The sequence below is a fragment of the Vespula pensylvanica genome, chromosome 23 (genome assembly GCF_014466175.1).
Source record: "Vespula pensylvanica isolate Volc-1 chromosome 23, ASM1446617v1, whole genome shotgun sequence".
NCBI lineage: Eukaryota > Metazoa > Arthropoda > Insecta > Hymenoptera > Vespidae > Vespula > Vespula pensylvanica.
In genome coordinates, this window is record NC_057707.1 from 789,962 (window position 1) to 800,004 (window position 10,043).

The 10,043-nt window shown below is 31.3% G+C and overlaps 3 long non-coding RNA genes across 4 annotated transcripts in view; 2 read left to right on the top strand and 1 right to left on the bottom strand.

The window, feature by feature from the left end:
* The window catches only part of LOC122636802, a 268,896-nt gene that overhangs the window by 7,523 nt on the left and 251,330 nt on the right, over window positions 1-10,043 (top strand). The window lies entirely within an intron of this gene.
* On the bottom strand, window positions 44-4,446 carry LOC122636779. Its single transcript, XR_006329043.1, has 4 exons — window positions 4,024-4,446; window positions 1,961-2,016; window positions 1,257-1,869; window positions 44-183 (listed from the first exon to the last, which is right to left on the bottom strand). It is a non-coding gene; the product is annotated as an uncharacterized LOC122636779 (long non-coding RNA).
* LOC122636786 lies at window positions 6,690-7,316 on the top strand. Of its 2 annotated transcripts, XR_006329053.1 has the most exons (3): window positions 6,690-6,844; window positions 6,928-7,110; window positions 7,190-7,316. It is a non-coding gene; the product is annotated as an uncharacterized LOC122636786 (long non-coding RNA). The 2 variants fall into 2 exon arrangements; XR_006329052.1 differs by lacking the exon at window positions 6,690-6,844 and having other exon boundaries at window positions 6,851-7,110.

The window sequence follows — 10,043 nt, forward strand, 5'->3', positions numbered from 1 at the left end:
CGCCCCTAATCAAGAAAATGAAAAATTATTTACAGCAGATTGCCAGGGATAGATGCTCGTAGTAACCATTAATATTCCTCTTTAATGGTTCCTTGAATTATTCGTGCGTCTCTTCTCGACGTGTATATAAGGAATATCAGCTTCTAGCAGTGTGTGCGGTAACACCGCATCGAAAACTATATCCTGGGAATAAAAGGAAAATCAATTTAACACTATCATCTCTATCCTTCTTATTCCCCTAAATTAAAATATTATTATTCATTACCAGATGTAAATTTATTCAAAACATTTTCAATAGTTGAAAACAGATGCATAACAAACAATGAAGCACATATCCATTGCTTTCTATATCACTTTATGCAAATTTTTATATTTTCTCCGTCGATTCGATCGTATGAAACAGTTACTACATGACAAGGAACAATCATCCACGAACAAAAAATTATAAATAAGTACGTATATATACACTGATATAAACAAAGATCAATACTGTTATTTCGAATGATTTGTCTTATTAATTTTTCCGAGTAGCTTCATTACGTGGAAGATAATATCAATAACGATAAGGTCAACAGGACATATAAAACATGAACATTCGAACATCTTTAAATTACTTTTTCCGAATACTTCATAATTATTACAATTAAACGATATTCACAATAATATTAAAAAATATTGGTCATTAAAAAATTTGAATCCTTTTGATATCTTATTTTCGTTAAACATACTTCAGAGTCTTCCGAAAATATTAAAAATGTTCAATTAATGTTTTAGTATACTTTCTCAGCGCCGTAATTATTTATTTAAAAATTTGAGTCCATATTCAGAATTTTATTTTTATCAGAAAAAATGTCAGAATCTCCTTATTACATTCTGAAATGAACTTTCGTTTCAAGCAAACGGATTATAACGGAGTATAATAATTGAAAAACAAAAACTAATCACAGAAGCAAACGAAATCGTTTCGGTTACGGATATGTGTCTCTCGAAGACAAGTCGTCTCTCCGTTCGTCTCTTTGTATTCTTAGCTGGAATCATGTATTTCTATTCTAATTGATTAGCTGACCGGCAAACAAGGAATACAACTGATTCCAGGAAGCAAATAAACTAGTATGTTTGACTCATCAATAGGTAGTATTATCGGGATAGCAAATACGGAATAATGTCGCAGAATAACAAACAGATGTACGACAGTTGGCTCTACATACGATTATACGATTGGATCGTATAAATGTCTAAAAAGAAATTCTACTTACCAAGAACCTGAAAAATATATCGATTCCAAATATGCGGCCAATTTTCAGCTACTACGGTTTGTATGCTAATCATCTTTTTTTTCTTAGAGTTTTGTCGCTCTGGACACATTATCGTGTCGATTAAAAATAAGTTGGTCTAAAATTCGTCGAGCTTTTAGTTTTTCTTTTTCTTTTGAATTCTTATTTTGATATTCAGAAGCAGCAAATATTTATCAAAAATCAAGTTTCCATTTATCTATCCCAGACAAATATATGAAAATATGAAATCAATATCAATTGATCCACTTTCCCAATACACATTCGTTCGCTTCTTTTCCCAATGTTTCCTTTCTTCTTTAATATTAATTTCATTTTTCATTTTCTTTTAATTTCCTTTCTAATCTTACATCTGTCTTTTATTTGTATCCGTGGTGATTCTCAGAAAGATATAGATAATTTATCAATTTGTAGACCAATATATAAATAAATATGTATATAAATATTAAACTTTAGTACATAGAAAGTACACGGTACGGAGAAAGATATATATATATATACATATACATATATGTATATGTGTGTATGTGTGTATATACATACATGTATTTACGTATATATCGAATCAGTTTACCATCTGAAAAGAATAAAGAAAATTCAATTCAGAAATATAGTAGATAAAAGAGAAAATATATAAACTAATTTTAAACAAAATGTAATGAACTTACCAAGTACTAGCGAAAATAATTCTAACTCCATTAATAATTACGCCTTGCAGGGCTATCTGCAAGAAAACAATTAGTACTTAATAAGGCATTACGATCGATAGATCGAAATTCAGTTTTATAACAATTCGATAATTAAAAATGCAGATCGTCAAATATTATCATTCCAAGGGATATTTATATTCCACATAATTCACGAAGCTTTAGTTCAAATAATTCGAATTATACTATTTCCTCTGGTTAATATTATACAATAATATACCCAAGACAAATTACAAGGTGTAATATATAGTGCAAAAAAAATAATAAAAAAACTATATAATTATCTATAGTATATTATAAAACAGTATATCGTAGTAGTGAATACAAAATTGTATAAAACACAGTATAATGCGTTAATATTAAACGGTATAAAATTCAAATAGGATTAAACTGACTATAGGGATTTTTTAATAATGTTTTAGATAGTTTCCATTATCGTGGCTGATCAGGAGCCCATATATTATTCTAGATCGTCCCTCTATTAGATTTCGTAGGAACTTGCTTGTAGGACGATTCGAAACAGAATATACGGTTTATTGAACTTGCGCAGATAGCTAGGGTTTTATATTGATTCGAGCATGCGCTGTTCCGTTCAACCCTTTCTTTTTCATATACGCCTGATCATCTTTTCACAATGTTACCAATAATTTTGGGTAGATATTATCATAAAGGGAATTTTCTAGTTGCTTTTATATTCCTTTTTTTTCTCCTTTTGATTCCCCTGTCCATCATTGTCCATACACATATCTTTTCGATCATTTCATATTGTAAAAATCGAATTGTGTTTTTTTTTATTATTTTTTTTATATTTTTTTTATTGTGTTTATATTTATTAATGTTTTGCGAAAAGAATGCTGACATTACCAAGAATGTAGAATTCAGAATATTGTATTTAAAAGGAATGGCAATCAAATGGAAAAGCTATCTTCCTACAATATTTATAATTTATACTTTGAGTCATGTCGATTGGTTTTTCGAACAACGATAGAAAGAAAACAATATAATAGAACTCTACTATGTTGGGGGAAGTATTATGAAAATGTTAGACCCTATGTGCGTTTATTCAGAAAAAAAATCATAAGGATAATACATTCGCAAACTATAAATACTATCTTACTCGAAATATAATAAAATTGTCGCTATGCTCGGTTATGCGTAATAGAAATAAACAATTCTCAAATAAAAATTGAGAAATAAAATATTTTCCAAGGATTGATTTGGAACATAATATACGAAATATTAGATAATTGGAGGTATTATTGCATCATTATTTTAAGTTCTTCAATCGGGAGCTAAATTCTAGAAAAATGTACTCGTTTGAAAGGAATAATTAAATCAGTGACGCGTTCACCGCTATGCAAAAGATGTAATCGAGTAAATAAATGCTGGATGTAAATATATAATTGAGTTATATAGCTAATTGTATCATTCTATTGTCTCTACGTTTGATAAAGAAAAAACAAATGAAAAAATATCTTTCCTGTTATTAAAATCAGACACGAAATGTACGCTCACAGAACCGCACACCCATTTCCGTCCACCAGAAATGGCCCACTCAAGCGTGCAAAAGAGCACTTACAGATAGAGGGGTATAATAACGAATCGATTAAAACGAAGGTACTTGATACGTAGGGAAGTTCGTAATACGCAGATGCATTTTCATCAAATCAATATCAGAACGTATTAACAAAAGAATCCTAGGTACGTGGTAAATTAATTGGTTGAAATCACCGTATTATTCTAAAACGTAAATTAAATATTATGAATATTTTTTAAGTAGACGATGTGAATATTATAACAAACAAATTACAAGATTAATTCGACATTTCTTCTATTTTTGAATTTAATCGAATGATTACTTAGTAAAATTCGATGAAATAACGACGACAAGGTGACGTAAACGTGAAACAAATCGATAAATCCTTTGATCGTCCCTATAGGTTTAATAATTTTAAGAAGTTAAATCTACCTTAATTTCATTCCGATTTTTTAAACGAGCGTGGACTCAAAATCTTTACTCTCACCTTCGTATTCTTCATCTCCTACATCTCCTTTTTCTTCCTCTTCTTCTTCAAGATCGATTCGCAGATCTTCCTTTTTAGAATCATTGCTAATCGCCTTAAGATTTTCCTTATCGTTCCCAATTTCACCCATGGCATTGAAATAAATATTATTATAGTATATGTGATTTTTTAACTAATTGATATCATAATTAATATTAATTCGATATCCAAGAACACTATCAACGTTATTATCGATCTTCATTTTCTCTTTTCGACTGTGTTAAATCCTTCTGAGGGTGAAAGAAGATGAAATCCAAAAAGATACCGCGATAAAATCTTCTTTTCTACGAAGCAATATTCCCTCGTAGAGCAAAAGTTTCACTTTGATCGACGATCCGCTTACACAGTCGGACGACCCTTTGACGAACCTTTCCGAGCTCAATCGATTTTACCCTCTTGCCAAAGCTACTTGCCTTTGAATCCTTTGAAAGGATATATTCCCTAGCCTCGTACCACCATTAGAATGTAGCTTGGTGAAACAGCACTATATCAGTTTCGAGAAGGTTCGTCGTCATGGCAATTATAACTTTTGTCTTTCTCTTTCTCTTTCCGTCTATTATCGATTACCTGACGAACACGGCGTTGAACAAGGTATCACGGGAAAGTTAGAAAATAGAACGAAGTTTCAAAAGGAAATACCTTGCTACTAATTCCAGCACGATAATTTATGGTATTTTCTAAAAGTATTGGAAAAGTTTTGGAAGGCATTTATAATCTTAGATTATACAATATCGCCGACCTATGCGTAATTCAATACGTGCTCTCCGTACATGAGATATATGAATATATATTTTCTTTTCTCATTTTTTAAAATTCGACCAACACATAAAGGATCACGTTCCTGTCGATGAACTGTAACGAAAAACAAAATTTCAAAAGCCAATTAGATACTTCTCATTTTGATCACTTCGTCGATTATACCATTTTTATTATGAAAAAAAGAAATCGGAAAAAAGTATTGTTTGCATACGTAACATTTTTGGCCGACGTTTGACAGATGGCAATTAAAAATCTGTATAATAACGTTTACAAGCTATTTTAATTATGAGAAAATGATAACAAAAAAATTAATTTCTTTTCATTTAATATTATCTCTTGGTAGGGCGCGATGAATTAATCGAAGCAAAAGCGTTTCTTACAATATGCAGTTATGCAATGTGGTTTATTTCATATGATGGTTAACAAAAAAGAGCAACAGTAAGTTGAATTAAAAGTAATTGGTCGACAAACCCGTTTCCCCCCACTCAAATCCTTTTTGACTCTTTTGACCGTGGAATAGAAAGTTTTGATTGAATTGCGTAAAGCGCATTCAAGTGAATTACGCGAAAAGAAAAATAAATATAACGAATGATTCTTTCTGAAACCATATTCTTTGCCGCCGTGTAATAAAGAAAGAGAGAAGCTTGTTAATTAAAACAATAAGAGAACAAAAGGTAATATCACGAAGCAAATTTTCAAGGAATATTTCTTGCACGAATTTAATACTTATAGATAAATATTTTTAACGATAAAAACAGAAAAAATAGCCGATCATCGAAATTCTTTAGTTAATTTCTAATTTTAAATCGTAAAGAAAAAAGGATGAAAAAAAAGAAAAGAGCAGAAAGAAAGAAACGAAAATAATTTGTCCAGTTAATGGGAGTATCATTGGGAAATTGACTTCCTTCCGACCCATGACATTTCGGCTCTTTCTATCGTATAACATGAGGTATTGATTATCTCCGTAGAATGTAATAACCCCTTCCACCAAGCCACACCTCGAAAATTACCTTGGTCTTCCAACATGACGATTTGGGGAAGAATCTTGCCTGCGCAAGTCGTTCTTTCAATAATTTTTGAAAGAGTAATACGCTAGGTTGTGCTAAATAATCGCGTCTATACTTCATACGTCCCGAAGGAAACTTACAAGCAATCCAAACAGTATAAATACTTTCTTCATTCTCCCTAGTCTTTTGTTCTCTATCAATATAAGGTAAATTTGTTAGTAGTCATTAGTATGTGATTTATTATAAACTTTCAATTCTATATTATGGAAATGAAATTGACTTTTGTGATCAATGCCATCCTAATTATTATTTTGTAGCTTCTTGGAGAAGGTACTTTATATCTCTAAAAAGGGCGTAACCCGATTTACATTTGATGACTGCTCAATTTAAATGAACAATTGAACGTCTATTCTAAGTCTGAACTAACCTATGAATTTTAAATTATTTCAGAGATAAAATCGAGACAAAACCGAGAGGAAAGTAGTTCTAATAGCCCAGAAGTATTGCAAAGGAGCAAAATTGACCGATATCTGATTTGTAATTATTTTCAAAGAAGATAAATTTCAGCTACGCTAGACATGGTAATTAAACATTCGACATCCGAAGTGAAATACATTAATTGTGAAACTTCCTGTTCTTCCGTACATCAGACAATATGTCCTATATGGATAATACGAATGTCCGATCATCAACCAGAATAGAAAACGAAAACATTTTCCTCTTTAGTCTTATATTTAAATAGTAAATCAATACTGTATTTATCGAATGGTAAAATATTTTCATTATTTAATATAAAATTTATATTGGTTTATTATATTGGTTTGTTTTATAATAATTTATTGAATTTTTACATAAATTTTACGATGCAGACAAGATTACTTCTATTAATGAGTGGGACATTAGTTATCCTAAAGATATTGTATTATGACATATAAGTCAAGAACCCATATATTTTTCAACTATTATAATTAAGAATATTAGATATATGAAGCAAGATGCTTGACGAAGGAGAGGAGGTGAATAATAATATGTAAATAAAAATTTCAATATTTTTTCATAGAATTTTACGTTACATGTCATTCGTCATTTAATGTGTCAGATCGTAAAAACGGCAGAGGAAGCTGATGCTGCTTACGAATTTATTACAAATCTTGCGAATAATCTGAAACCCAAGTTGGTGAGAGAGGAAGCTAATTATCTAGTGTATGAAAGCAACATGTTGCTATTGTTAGAGCATTGCTATGGCAACAATCGACTTCAATATTGAATTTTAATAAACGAGGTACGAAGAGATCAGATATAAATAACTCGTTACGTATCTTATCCAATTTTCTATATTAATTTCATCTTTTATAATATAGCGCATTGGATCGTGAAAACAGAAGAGTGGTTCAAGAAACAGTTGAAAATTCTAACCAAGGAAGGAACATCGTTAGCTATTGTTCATGTGTGCATTATGTGATTGGGAATACTTAGGAAGAGGAAAAAGAAGAAAAAACATTTGTGCTTGACGATGAAGTTTTGAAAGACCAATATGGCGCAGTTTTATAAAGTTTGGAACAATGGTACGAGGAAATGGGAGAGATTTACCTTTTTCAAAGCATTCAACCGTGAGCGGCTTTAGCTGGAGGCTATATGCGATTACGCTGAGAAGGATTTGTCGACGAGCCGTCCGACGTTCCATGCGGGGCAAAGGTTAAAGGGGAATTAACATGAAACTGAGGGAGGTTTATCATACAAATTTAACTAACAGGGACGATCAAAAGATTCACCGTTTTTGGAAGTAATAACGTTAGCAGGGGAATACTTTTAAATTATACGGGAAATGGAAAGTCCACTTTGACGTCATCGTTATTCCATCGATTTAAATTAAGTAACCATTCGATATAATTAAAAAGGGAGAAATGTTGAATTCTATATTTCAAATTCTGTATTTAAAATTGCCACAATATTCACATGTACTTAAGAAATATTGGTAATATTTAATTAACGTTTTTTTTAAATATCGAAATTTGGATGAATTAATTTGGTGCATAGCGCGAATTACCCATTTAATATATTTTGCAAGGAATTTCGTGATTGGGTATGTGCGTATTACGTTCCCCCACACTTATCGTCAAGTACCTTCGTTTTAAACCTTTCATTATTACCTCTCTCCATCTACTTATGCTTTGGTGTGCGCCTATCTGCGCCAGGTCGAGTGGCTGGAATGAAGTGTGCGTGTGTACGTATAACTCCTGTCTCAATTTGATAATAAGGAAAGTATTTTTTCATTCATTTTCCTGTCGTCAGACCCAGCAGATAATTGGAGATTAGCTCTATAATTCAATTACCTATTTAGATTCATCGTTTGATAACAGGGTTACTTATTTTGCAGAGCAATGGTCTATTTTCTTAGGAATCAATTGATTTGGAACATATTATACGAAATATTAGATAATTAGAAGTATAATGGTATTATTGTTTTGCATTCTCCAATAGGGAGTAACTTTCTAGAAAAATTTACCCGTTCATATGGAAGAATCAAATCAGTTGTGGTATATCGCTCTGCAAAAGACTTAAATTAAATCATACAATTAAATAGATAATTGAATTATATCGCTAATCGTATTATCGCATTATCTGCTTGGTTTGATGAGAGGAAAACTAATGAAAAAATACCTTTCTTGTTCTCAAACTAAGAGAGAAGATGTACGCAAACACGCGCACTCATTTTCACCCACTCGTAGCACGTAAGCGCGCATGTGCACGGAGAGAGGTAGTAATAAAATAATGGTGCTTGGTAGGTACGAGAGGAGGTATTCCTCAACGAGTAAATCGTTAAATGCCGATCAATAGCCGGTAATAGGGGCATTTGTAGACATGGGAGTTGATATGTTTTTGCAAAAAACTCAAAATTTTGTTCATTATAATTTTCTATGATGTCTATGATAAATGTTGAATCAATTCTTTTCCAACATTATCATCCCTTGCATGATGTATAAGGTCTTTCCGTTTTTTTGTTAGATGACATCACTATTATTGCTATCGTTTTCTTCCCGATTAGTATTTATTTTTTCTGATATATCTGTATTAATGTTTCTCTTTAATCCAAAATTCCCCTTCGGTATTACTTATGACACAAAACTTACTCGTGTTTGGAAATTTTGTCATTCTCTTAATGAAAAAGAAATAAGTAATTAAAAGCGTTGGTAGTCTCAAATTGTATATTACGAAATCACGAAACGATATATACCAAAAGAATATTACGTTTCTGATTTTCTGGCTTATTAGTCTAGGGAACTATCTGTTTTACTAGAAGTTTCAATACGAAGCGAGTTCAGCTTCGCAAATCTCTCCTCAGTTTCATGATTGCTTGTTTACTCCATCAAATATCACTGCATTGTACGAGGCGTACTCGCGTACCATTGCAGACAAGTTCTTATCATTTTCTTTAAGTGATTCAGAGACGTTTTCAGATCGTTGTGAATGTACTTCTTTTCCGTAAAACCGATCGATATTCTTTTCATATAACTTGGTAATTTGACCATTCCTTGACTAACTAACTGAGTGGTTCTCTCGGAGGGGAAATACGGAAAAGAGAAGAAGGTAATATTAGGAAACCATAAATGTGACGAAAGATTTTCTCCCAATACGTTTTTTATTATTGTGCGATAGGGAAAATACCATCTTCGATAACTTGAGCAATATGCATTTGTTTACAAAAAAAGAGGGTAATATTTGTAGAAAATGATTCCAAGGAATCTGAATGTAGATGTAACTTCCGACGAAAAAATTTTTTTTCATCAGATTTTACAAAAAGAATTACATAATATGAAAATTGTAATATCATTAATACTTGGTAATATTAGAAAACTGTTTTTAAGTATAACTTGGAATAAGAAAAAAAGAAACATTACAAATTTCGTATAGGAATTAACGAATAATTTTATAGCAATCAATTCAATATAATGTTAATAATTACAATAATTGGGATTAATAGAACTTATTTACTGTTATAGCTAGAGATATAAAATCTAGGAAGTTTGGTCCTCTAATGGGAGGACTCGTTATATTTGGGGAGTCATCATTCCTTCGGTGGTTTTCGAACCAGTAATGTGCAAGTGAGTGCCGTACGCAAAATAACCCCTACTCATAGATATCATACATTTCAAATGATACCTTTACAAATAATTCAAACGACGGAAACAATTTCATCATCCACACTAGTCATTC